The sequence below is a fragment of the Erinaceus europaeus genome, chromosome 1, assembly GCF_950295315.1.
Source record: "Erinaceus europaeus chromosome 1, mEriEur2.1, whole genome shotgun sequence".
In the NCBI taxonomy this organism is placed as follows: domain Eukaryota; kingdom Metazoa; phylum Chordata; class Mammalia; order Eulipotyphla; family Erinaceidae; genus Erinaceus; species Erinaceus europaeus.
In genome coordinates, this window is record NC_080162.1 from 91647275 (window position 1) to 91660282 (window position 13008).

The 13008-nt window shown below is 45.5% G+C and overlaps 1 non-coding gene across 1 annotated transcript; it reads left to right on the forward strand.

Moving 5' to 3' along the window:
* The first annotated feature begins 1519 nt into the window (after positions 1 to 1519).
* On the forward strand, positions 1520 to 1590 carry LOC132542879 (small nucleolar RNA SNORD20). Its single transcript, XR_009553850.1, has one exon. It is a non-coding gene; the product is annotated as a small nucleolar RNA SNORD20 (small nucleolar RNA).
* The last annotated feature ends 11418 nt before the right edge of the window (positions 1591 to 13008 follow it).

The following is a 13008-nucleotide window of genomic DNA, read 5'->3' on the forward strand; positions in this document are numbered from 1 at the left end:
AATTACTGTCCTATGGAAACCTTTATAAGAATCATCAAACTGGGAGTCGGGTGGTAGCGCAGCAGGTTAAGCGCAGGTGGTGCAAAGTACAAGGACTGGCAGTAAGGATCCCAGTTTGAGCCCACAGCTCCCCACCTGCAGGGGATTCGCTTCACAGGCAGTAAAGAAGGCCTGCAGGTGTCTATCTTTCTCTCCCCCTCTCTGTCCTCCCCTCCTCTCCCATTTCTCTCTGTCCTATCCAACAATGATGACATCAATAAGAACAATAATAATAACAACTATAACAATAAAAAGGGCAACGAAAGGGAAAATAAATAAATAAAAGAATCATGAAACTAGTAAATAATGCATAACAACTTGAGGCTAACTAACACCCCCTAAAATCCTAGTTCATCAGATAAAGAAGCGACTACAAAAGCTGGACCGTCTGGCTCAATTAATGGTGGCCTGTTTGGTCAATACCAGGCCACCCCATCACCCAAGGTCCTAGACAGGAAACCCTTGGGTTTCCCCATAAATAATACAGGCCTAGACTTCTACTAAATCCCTCTCTCTACCATCACTGGTCATATCCATTAGTAATATCATTATAAGGCCTTTAGTGGGTTTCTTCAGGACCATACATTCACTATAAACTAGCAGTGGTAGGGACTGACCCTCTCTCTGCTTGGAGTCCAGATCATCCTACTCTGCCACTTGAGGAAGACTGGTCCTGAAATGAGTGCAGCCTAGAATGTTCACAGCTGTGACTAGGGACTGTGTAACAACAACAATAATAACCACAACAAGGCTACAACAACAAGGGCAAAAAGCAGGTAAAAACTGAAAAAAATAAAATAAAAATGAAATAAAAGTGGTCCCGGGGGTGGCACAGTGCATAAGGCATTAGATTCTCAACCATGAGGTCCTGAGGTCAATTCCCAGCAGCCCATGTGCCAGACTGGTGACTGGTTCTTTCTTTCTCTGCCTATCTTTCTCATGAATAGGTTTTTAAAAATTTTTAAAAAGTGAAATAAAACAATTCTTTGATGATAGCAAAAATTATGACATACTTAGGATAAAATAAGAAGACTAGAGTCGGGCACGTGGCACAAACTGCAAGGACCCTAGTAAAGATCTGGGTTTGATCCCCCCCTCGGCTCCCCACCTACTGGGGAATCCCTTCACATGTGGTGAAGCAGGTCTGCAGGTGTCTATCTTTCTCTCCCCCTCTCTGTCTTCCCCTCCTCTCTCCATTTCTCTCTGTCCTATCCAACAACAATGACATCAACAACAACAATAATAACCACAACAAAGCTACAATAACAAGGGCAACAAAAGGGGGGTGGTGGAAATGGCTCCCAGGAGCAGTGGATTCGTGGTGCAGGCATTGAGCCCCAGCAATAACTCTGGAGGCAATAAATAAATAAATATGAATAGATATGGGCCCCAGGTTAGGTCATTGTGGTAAACAAATAACTGTACTTACATAGTTTATTCTTTTCTGACCCAGTCAACCTTCTTAATTATCAGTATAAAATATATATAATCATTATCTGAGTAAAGCTGATGAAACATCAAGAAAATCCCTCTAGTCAAGCTCTGATCCAGTTCCAAAATAAAATAAAATATGTAATCACTTTTTTTTTGCCACAGGGTTGTCAAGATGGCTCAGTACCAGCATGATTCCACATCTCCCAGAGACTTTTTTCTTTTCTCTAGATTGAGAGTGAGCAAAGATAGAGACAACACAGCCTCATGGCAACCCTTCTGAAGCTTCTGTCCACCTTGTGGTGACTCACCTAAAACCTGGGCTAAAATATAACAGGATACTTTGCACACATGTTTATGTCTCTGGCCCTTACATTTTGTCTTATTTAAAAATTTTTTTAAATTTAATTATTTTCCCTTTTGTTGCCCTTGATGTCTTTTTATAGTTGTTCTAGTTATTGTTGTTGTTGTTGTTATTGATATCATCGTTAGATAGGACAGAGAGAAACGGAGAGAGGAGGGAAGACAGAGAGGGGAAGAGAAAGACCTGCAGACCTGCTTCACTGCATGTGAAGGGATTCCCGTGTAGGTGGAGAGCAAGGGGCTCAAACCCGGAACCTTAACTCAGGTCCTTGTGCTTTGCACCACGTGTGATTAACCCACACCCCTATCGCCGACTCCTGTCTTCTTACTTTTATCCTAAGTATTTCATAATTTTTGCTATCATAAAATAATTGTTTTATTTAATTTTTAAGCATTTGTTTTATTTATTCATGAGGAAGATAGGCAGAGAGAGAAACCAGACACCAGTCTGGCACATGTGCTGCCGGGAATTGAACTCAGGACCTCATGGTTGAGAATCCAATGCTTTATGCACTGTGCCACCTCCCGGACCACTTTTATTTTTAACATTGTTACACAGAAACATTCTAATTCTGTATACTTATCCTGTATCCTGAATATTTGCCAAATATTTATATATTTTATTGTTGGGCATTATTGTGTTTATTGCTTGATTCCCTAAAATGAATCGTGAATTTTTAGAATAAAGACAGTTTTGGGGCTGGGTGGTGGCTCACTTGGATGAGCACACATGTTACAGTGCACAAGTAACCGGGTTCCAGTCCCCAGTCCCCACCTGTAGGGGGTAACCTTCAAGAGTGAGAATCAGATCTTAAAGTGTCTCTCTGGCTCTCTCCCAATCTCCCCCTTCCTTCTCAATTTCTGGCTGTCACTATCCAATAAATAAATATAATTTTAAAAAGAATAAAGACAAATTTCTTTTTTAAATCATTTGAAAAGATTTTATTTATTTATTCATGAAGAAGAAAGGAAGAGAGAGAAAAAACCAGATACGTTCTGCTGAGGATCGAATTCAAGACCTCACGCTTGAGAATCATCCAGTGCTTTATCTAACACTGCAGCACCTCCCAGACCACCAGTTTTATTTCTCTAATCAGGACATCTGTAGTTTATGTTTGCTCACTGGCTACTCAACCACTCCACCTTGTAGATTGTGATGTTCACTTTCCAGCTGTTGAGTAGAGGGGCTGGAGGCACAGCCAGGGAGGATGCCAGGGAGGGGAGGTGGGCAGTGGAGGTAGCCCTGTAGCTGCACAGGACAGAAGCTGAAGAGGGGCTGCAGGGTAGGCAGGAGGATGGGAGTGGATGCTCTGAGTTCACTGTTTCCTGTGGGGTTTCACACACTCTGTGACTCAGTAGAGCAAGGGCTACACAACACTGTGTGGATTTGCTGAGGACTATGGAGAATGCAAATGAATTCAGAACAAACAAACACTTTATTTCAATTAAATTAAAAACAGAGAAATGAAACCATAGAGGAAAGGGTACATGAACATGCAGTAGATCACAAAAGCAATGCAGGTCTCCCCCAGGGAGGGCAGGGCCAGCTCAGGGGTGGGAGCAGGGCCCAGAGCCTTCTCCACAGCTGACTCTGAAAGACCAGCTCTGAGGCCCCAGCTCTCACCCAAAGGGACCTCTGCAGACTGCAGCTCTGGGGTCCCTGCAGTCCTGGCTGAGGGCCCTGGCTCCAGAGCTGCCAAAGGGTCTGCACCTGCAGGTGATTCTGGATCAAGGGTTTCCCAGCAACAGGGGCCTGATGGCATCTCCTCAGCATCCCAAGAACCTGAGAAACAGAGAAGTCACCACATCAGCTCTCCTGGGCCCTCCTACATCACACAGATATGAGGACATAGGGAAGAGACCCAGCCCAGGACTTCAACAGGATGCCCTCCCTGCTGCTCTCCCGCAGGTTGGGCTGAGGTCAGTTTATTTCCTGATGGGCTTGCTATCAGCTTCTTCTGGGGCTCCTCCCTTTGGGGCCCTGTCCTGCCCCCCTAATGCCCACACAGCCCAGCTCCCCTCTTACCAGCACTCTGTATGTGCAGGGCACACAGTTCCCTGGGAGGCCCATGGAGCAAGATGTCACTGTGCAGAGGGCTGCTCCCCACCAGCAGCTTCACGCAGCCCTGGGGGAGGCTGCTGCCTGCTGACTGAGCAGGAAGCTCCCACTGGCCATCCAGGGAGCTTACTGAGCACGTATCCAGGGACATCATCCTCCACCTGGTTCTCAGATACCCCCAGGATTTCATCTCCTCTGGCCACTCCTCCTCAGACAGAGAATCCATGTATAGGCTGGAGACCTCCTCCAGGTATCCAGACAGAGATCTCTGCAGAGACAGGGACCAGAGTGTCACAGCCTCCCATGCCTGCACACTCTCCTGGTTGCTGCTAATGCCTTTGGACTCTGCTCCCCCCTCAGCCCAGCTTTGTCTGCTCAGACCTCCTCCCAGGATGGGGGACAGACACCTCCAAGATGAGGACCGACCTCAGGCAGTAGGTACCACCACAGACAGCCCTCCCAATACTGCCTGCCTGCTTTGTCCAGCTGTGTGACCTGACCCTCCCTCCTGCCTGTGACAGGTACACACACACACACACACACACACACACACACACACACACACTTTAGGGAGGAACACACATCAGTCCAGGCAGCATCTGAGTTGTGGCTGACTATGGTATGGACACCTGTCCTGGTCCCTTTCTGTTACCTTAGGAGCACTGCAACAGCAAGAGCAAAAGCTTCTACACTGATCACTCAGCCACATTCTAAACCGAGTCATTCTGCCTCCTCTGAAGCTCTTCTCCAGGCCTTCACCAGTGGGAACCCTCATGCAAGAAAGCATCCTCATCTCAGCTCTGTAACATGGGGAAGGGTCAGTGGATAGAATGTGGTTGGTTGCCTGGTGACCAGGATTCCAAGTCAGTTGATTTCTAGCCCAGGGAGGTGAGGTCACTCCCTGGGACACTGGCCTGGGCTTCTCCTCAGAAAAGACCTCCAATGGCCATGATGATTGGTGAATGCTCAATCTACATGCCATGCTACAAAGTCACAGTGACAACACCCAGACAATCCACAGTCCTGGGAAGTCTGGTGCAGCCAGAGCCCCAACTATGCAGACATGCTCTTAGTTAGGGCAAGGCCTAACCCTCCTTTTCACCAATGATGAGACAGTGGAGCATCCATTAACCTCTCAGGACCTTATACATACACAGCAAGAGAGAGAGAGAGAGAGAGAGAGAGCAAACTACACATGGATAGACAGTCAACCAAATTAACTGGGAAAATGTACTTTTACATCACACATCTAACAGGGAATTGATATCAAATATCTATAAAGAAACCATTCAGCTCAACAACACGAGAACAAGTAACTCAATAAAAAAGAGGCAAAACAAAATGCCTCTATACAGATCACTACATAAAGAAGTTATGATACTCTATGAAGTTATATGCATCTATTAAAAAAGATAATATGGCGTAGGGGTATAGCATAATGGTTATGCAAAGAGACTTTCATGCCTGAGGCTCTCAAGTCCCAGGTTCAATCCCCCACAACACCATAAGCCAGAGTTAAGCAGTGTTTGGTAAAATAATAATAATAATAATAATAATAATAATAATAATCCCAGAACAATGGACCCACCCACCTTCACTGACCCATCTTGGACAGAGATAGAAGGAATTATGTTAAGTGAGCTAAGTCAGAAAGATAAAGATGAGTATGGGATGATCCCACTCATCAACAGAAGTTGACTAAGAAGATCTGAAAGGGAAACTGGGCAAATGCTAGAAGAAGAAAAAAGGGAAACTAAAAGCAGGTTCTGACTAAATTGAAAGTAGGGCACCAAAGTAAAAACCCTGTGGTGAGGGGTAGACATGCAGCTTCCTGGGCTGGTGGGGAGTGGGGGCTGGTGGGTGGGATGGGACATAGTCTTTTGGTGGTGGGAATGGTGTTTATGTACACTCCTAGTAAAGTGTAGTCATATAAATCACTAGTTAATTAATATGAGAGGGGAAAAATTAATTGTATGTCTCGAAGTTTTTAAAATACAGACTGAGTCTTTTTAATATATAGGCTGTGTATTTGATATCCGAACTCTCTCAAAAGCCTAGACCAAGTAGATCAGAAGCAACCAATGGCACAGCTATATACAAGATACTGGGTAATATACAGCAAACCCTAACAAAATGACTTTTCGAAGTTAACCCAATTACCAAATAATGTGATGATAACATTAACTATCCATTGTCTTTTTGAACCCTAAGACAGCAGGAATCTCACATCTCCACTAGAGAGCCTATATTTCCCCCAGTCCTGGAACCCTTGGATAGGGCCCACTTTCCGTATGCCTCTCCCTTACATTGGTTTGTTCTAGCCCTCCCCCACCAAGAGAATTGGATCATTCCTGTTAATTTCGCAGCCCGCTTGGCCCTGCCCCGAGGAACCCCGCCAGAGTTCCTGAGTTCCAGAGTAAGAGAGAGTGCTTGCGCCGCCGCAAAGAGACAGCGGAGTTCTGTTTGGTGATTAGTTTGTCTTAGTTTATGAATCGTTGTTCCTGAATAAAGAAATACAGCTTCCCTGCCCAGCCGTTGTCTCCGCATCTCTGTTACCCGCCCGTGAAGCTATCCCGCCTGGCAAGAGCCGCCCAAATATTAACAACAAATGGCGCCCACCTGGACCTGACCTGCGCATCTCTCAGATAAGTAAAGACAATTTGGCTACCTATGCACTATGGCCTTCTCTTCTGCTTGTGAAGAGATCTCCAAAGGCCTCTACTCTTTCTTCACGAGACTGTTTTGCTGTTTCTGGAACATTTATCTCTGGACCACTCTGTGGTTTCCACTCGCTCGGGCGAACTCAGAACAGCCAGCGGGAATAGCCAGCGGGAGGGAGGCGAGGCACAGAGCTGCCGTTTCCAACTGGTTAAACAGCCAGCCAGCCAGCTGTGCCCAGACAACCCCGCGCACCGCACCCGCAGCCCCGCAGCCCTGCAGCCCGCAGGAGCCCGATGCCACCACACAAGAGCCCGATGCCAGCACGCTGGAGCCCTATGCCAACACGCTGGAGCCCAATGCCAACACGCTGGAGCCCAAGGCCAGCCCACAGGAGCCGGCTCTCCACCGCGTGGAGCAGGGCACTGGATGCGTGATCCCTCCACGCTGCTCGGCCACTGCGAGCAGGGCAGTAGACATGGCAGGGCTATGGGGCAGGGCCGCGGCGGCCTATCATGGCCGCCACCCCTGGGCACCTGGGCCCACACCTTCTACAAGCCTGGCCTGCCTGCCCTCTTGCTATGAATTCTGGAATGATCCCGGGCCTCCCGGACCCCTGGGCTCCCTGCCGAAACTGGGCACACGAGATCTCCACCTGCCTGTCCGGTCTGAAGGCAGACAAGCTGGAGTACGCAGAGATTTGTGCAGAGATTTGTGCAGAGACCGCAACCTGCAATTCCTAGAAGTGAAGTTGCCCAAGAGGCCACTGCTGGACAACGCACTCCCAGAATGGCTAAGACAGTATAGATCTAAATTCGTGTTTAAAATGACATGTCTTCGTAACAAAAGTTTCTCTCCTTGTATATTGAAGACCATGTTCATGTGTATGTTAAAAGTTTGGTAAACAATAGCTTTAAGGCTAAATTCTTACTAGTCAAAGTTAAATGAAAAAGGTTTTCAACGTAATTCTCATAAAGATAAAATTAACTTACATTTAAAGTCTGAGGTAAAAATTAGTTAACAAGCAATATATTTTAATTAAGTTGGTCTAAACAAAAGGTTAAATAGACTTGTTGATATGTAAAACTCTCCATTACCTTCTCTATTAGAAATAGTAGATCGCACAATGGCTATGCTAATTATTCTCATGCCTGAGGTTTCCTTTCCTGAGTACAACGTGACTCCATCTTGAATGGGTGTAACAAAAGGTTAAAAGAGGTTGTTGATATGTAAAAGTCTCAAATTCCTTCTTTATTAGAAACGTTGGATTGTGTAGTAGATATGCTAATAACAAGTTTTGTTTCATAGTAGGTAAATTGCAGCCAGCTGCCTTTGGGACTCTAGGCCGTTCCCCGACTCCATGCAAATGCCTGTTGAGGCAAGTAGCCCCCCAGAGGCAAGAAATGTTTTTTTTTAATCTGATAAAGTTTAGCCCACAGAGGCAGATATGGCCCCCTCAGCCTTCCCTTAGCAGCACACTGGTTCTTGATACTATAGTCATTTAGTTAAAAAGAAAAGGGGGAATTGTCGTATGCTTTACATTGGTTTGTTCTAGCCCTCCCCTACCAAGAGAATTGGATCATTCCTGTTAATTTCGCGGGCCCGCTTGGCCCTGCTCTGAGGAACCCCGCCAGAGTTCCTGAGTTCCTGAGTTCCAGAGTAAGAGAGAGTGCTTGCGCCACCGCAAAGAGACAGCGGAGTTCAGTTTGGTGATTAGTTTGTCTTAGTTTATGAATCCATGTTCTTGAATAAAGAAATACAGCTTCCCTGCCCAGCCGTTGTCTCCACGTCTCTGTTACCCGCACGTGAAGCTATCCCGCCTGGCAAGAGCCGCCGCAATATTAATAACAAATATATAGGCTGTGTATTTGATATGCGGACTCTCTCTTTTTGCCTAGACCAAGTGGATCAGAAGCAACCAATAGCACAGCTACATACAAGATACTGGGTACTATACAGCAAACTCTAACAAAAGGACTTTTCGAAGTTAACCCAATTACCAAATAATGTGATGATAACATTAACTATCCATTGTCTTTTAGAACCCTAAGACAGCAGGAACCTCACATCTCCACTATAGAGCCCCTACTTCCCCCAGTCCTGGAACCCTTGGATAGGGCCCACTTTCCGTATGCCTCTCCCAATCCATATCAAATAATATTGCATCTGCCGATCACAACCTAATCAACACAACGTTTGCCACCTCAACATGCTTTACCTCAGACTGTGTCCAGAGACTTCACGTATGGAATGACAACCCTTCAGCTTGATTACTCGGGTGAGACCTTTCCTTTCGTCGTATACTCTAATTCTATCTCAGGTGGTTCACTTTCTAACAAAGTCCCAAAACCTAGATATATACTAGTTTCTGTGAGAGAGAGCATATGTTCACATGTATCCATAAACTAATGCAAAATATATACCTGAAAGCAGAAGTACACTAGAGTTTGCAGTGAGTATCCCCCTAACACTTCCTCTCTACTATTCCAAGCTTTGGGTCCATGATTGCTCAACAATTTGTTTGGCTTTGTATGTTAACTCTCTTTTCAGTCACCAGGTTCCAGATGCCACCAGGATGCTAGCCAGGCTTCCCTGGACAGAAGACCCCACCAATGTGTCCTGGAGCTCAGCTTCCCCAGAGACCCACCCTACTAGGGAAAGAGAGAGGCAGACTGGGAGTATGGACCGACCCAGTTAATTCCCATGTTCAGTGGGGAAGCAATTACAGAAGCCAGACCTTCCCCCTTCTACAACCCACAATGACCCTGGGTCCATGCTCCCAGAGGGATAGAGAGTGGGAAAGCTATCAGGGGAGGGGGTGGGATATGGAGATTGGGTGGTGGGAATTATGTGGAGTTGTACCCCTCCTACCCTATGGTTTTGTTAATTTATCCTTTCTTAAATAAAATAATAATAAAAAAAAGCCTAGTCAGTATCTGTAAAAAAAAAAAAAAAAAAGAAAGAAAGAAAAAGTCAGCTTTGGTCCATTCTGCTATTAGCTATGTCTGTTTCAAGGCCCAGAAAGCAGCCCAAGGGCAGCAGCTGCAGCAGCAGCTTCTCAGGGCAGAGCCCGAAGTGGTCCTGCACTCAGCTTAGGCTCACTCAGCCTGCACTCTGAGAGTGGGTCTTTCTCTCTGTCCTGTGGGTGGCGTGTCAGGGGTGGGGGCGCTGGAAATACCAGGATCACCTGTGGCCAGAAGCCAGCGGGACCAGCACTTAGGCCCATGACAACCTTCAGTAGACTTAGAAGAAGAAAATCTGTGGCCAGAAGCTGAACTGAGCTGTAGCCTAGTGATAGAGTGTCAGCTAAGGGCCGGTGGTGGCACACCTGGTTGAGTGCTTATGGTACGAAGTGCAGGGACCCGGGTTTGAGCCCCCGGTCCCCACCTGCTGGGGGAAGCTTTGCTAGTGGTGAAGCAGGGCTGCAGGTGTCTCTCTTCATCTCTATCACCCTTTCCCTTCTCAATTTTTGACTGCCTTTATCCAATAAATAAAGATAATTTAAAAATAAGATAAAAAAGAGAGTTGGCTTATTGGGCATGAAGGAAAGATAATCCTTCTACACGACCAGTGTCAATTTAAACCGCCTTGTCTCCTGTGGAAGGCAGTCTGGAGAGTCTTTATTACATTAGAAATGGCCCTTGAAAAATTCATGTTATGTGAAATAAGTCAGAAATAGAAGGATGAATATGGGATGATCTCACTTTCAGGCAGAAGTTGAAAAACAAGATCAGAAACGAAAACACAAGTAGAACCTGAAATGTAATTGGCATATCGCACCAAAGTAAAAGACTCTGGGGTGGGAGTGGGTGGGTGGGGAGAATACAGGTCCATGAAGGATGGTAAATGACATAGTGGGGGTTGTATTGCTATATGGGAAACTGGGGAATGTTATGCATGTACAAACTATTGTATTTACTGTTGAATGTAAAACATTAATTCCCCAATAAAGAAATATAAAAAAAAAAAAAGAAAGAAATGGCCCTACCATAGCACCCAGCAATCCGTCTACTAGGGATTTCTTAAAAGACAAAAAAGGGCTGGGCTGGGCAGTGGTACACTTGACTACCATACAAAAGGACTCTGGTTCAAGTCCCTGGTCCCCACCTGCACCAAAGAAGCATCTCCTGAGGGCAAGCCCTCATTTTTTCAACAGGGGGTTCCCAGAGGGACCCCAAATAATTCCAGGCACCTTTTTTTCCCATTATGCTTTCTCTGTCTATGTATTTAAGAGTATTTTGCAAGAGACTTAGGACATAAAAAGATAGTTTCACAGGAGACAGAGAGAGAGAGAAGAGAGAGAGGGAGAGAGAGAGAGAGACTGACTGACCAGAGGACCAGGAATTCCAGCCCTGTACATTCTACAAGTCCAACATTTCCCCCTGACACTCTTTGCCTCATTAAAGAAATGAAATCTTTATATATTCTTAAAGTTACAGTGCTGGGAGGTAGCTGGCTGTGGAGTTTGACCACTTAACCATATGTGTGCCCCCAAGTTTGAGCACCAGACTCCACAGGAGAACACCTGCTCAGAAGAGGATTCACAAAGGGTGGGACAGTGGTGCAGTGTCTTCTGTCTGTCTGTCTCTCTCTCAGTCTACCTCTACCCCATCTCCCTTTCTTCTCTGACTAGTGCCCTCTGTTTAAATTTAAAAAGAGTCAATCTGTGGAATTCTGCAGAGTTCTGACTATATGCAGAGATATAATCATGTATATGATTCAGCAAATAAACACAATTATTACAGTAAAGCCCACTAATACATCCCAGGGAAAGGAATCTCTTCATGAATGGCTTGCATAACACTTGTTAAAATCCACTGTGGACAAAACCTGTGCTCAGAACATTCCAAAAAATGCCAAGAAACAATGTGGATCACCGTGCTCTGCTGCTGCTGCATGGACGCCACAAAACGCATCTGACTATGGAGAAATCCAGGGTATTTTTAAGATATTAATAAATATACACGTAACTTCATAAGAAATGCAGCAAAGCAGGATATCAAAAAAAAATTCCCACCACTTCCTCCAAAATGCCCCCACAATATAATATAAGACATCTGTTAACTCAAAATCAATAGACCTTTAGCATCAAGATGATAAAATATATTTAGGGGTAAGATTTGCACCTGATACAACCTCAGCATACTCTTCAAGAGCTGATGAATTCAAGGTTAGTCGGCCAGCATCACACATTTCACAGGCTGCTTTACCTCCTGATACAGTCATGATGGTTAAATTTGATGTGTCCACTTGGATGGTTTTTCCTCCCTGTAGGAGTAATCAAAACAATTCATCTCCGAATCTCAGAAATTTCACATTTTTGTATGCAAGTCTATACACTGATGTGATCATTTTCTGCTCCCAGATTTTAAAAGTAGACAGCTATAACTAAAGTTTAGCTTCATTTTACCTGTGCTGAGAGGAATGCCTGGTCTAACACGATGGTGGCAAGATAGTAGAGGAGGAGGATTGGATTCAAGGTGGTAGCCAGCTACAGGGCCCTGGAGAAGCAACACCCCGAAGAAGAGTCAACCCTCCTGACACTGGAGAGGATGCGATCTAATCCTGGGGTCTCAGGTCTGGCAACCCAGCACTCAATCACAGAGCTACCACCATGGGTCTGCTGGGAGTTTTTCCTCTCTTCCTCTAATGGTCTAATACTAATGAGGGAATGCTGTGAACTTGGTCTTCTCCCCGTGTTCAACTGTTTTGAAGAACACTGTCTACATCCCAACCACTGTGTCTTAGTAACTCCACCATCATAACACAGTGACTAAGGTGTCTTCACTTTGCTTAACACACTCAAGAATTTTTATTTATTTGTCTCCAGGGTTATCACTGGGGCTCGGTGCCTGCACTATGAATCCACTGCTACTAGAGGCCATTTTTCCCCCATTAGTTGCCCTTGTTGTTTACTGTTATTATTATTGTTGTTGTTGTTGTTGTTGGATAGGACAGAGAGAAATTGAGAGAGGGGTGAAAGAGACAGAGGGGAAGAGAAAGATAAGACAGCTGCAGATCAGCTTCACCGCTTGTGAAGTGACCCCCATGCAGGTGGGGCTGGGGGCTTGAACCAGGATCCTTACACTGGTCCTTGCACTCCGCTCCATGTGCACTTAACCCTTTGCACTACTACCCGGTCCCCCATTCAAGAATTTTTAGATGATATTTACTTATGAACTTCAGTTTATCTGGACTTTCACTGGGAAAGCTGGTCTTTAGATTCATTCCCAGTGCAACTGTTGCAGAAATGATCCTGGTTCTTGGTGAAAGACAGTTTATCACATGGGTGTAGAGGAGACTCCGGATCACTCCGGGAAGTTCTCCACGAACCTTTCAAAAGTACCCAGTTTTATTCTAGTTTCGTTGCAGCCCCCTGCTCCTCCCCTCCCTCCTCAAAGGGGAGGAGGGAACAGACTAGATGGACTTATTTCATCATTACAAAGTAAGTAGGGAAC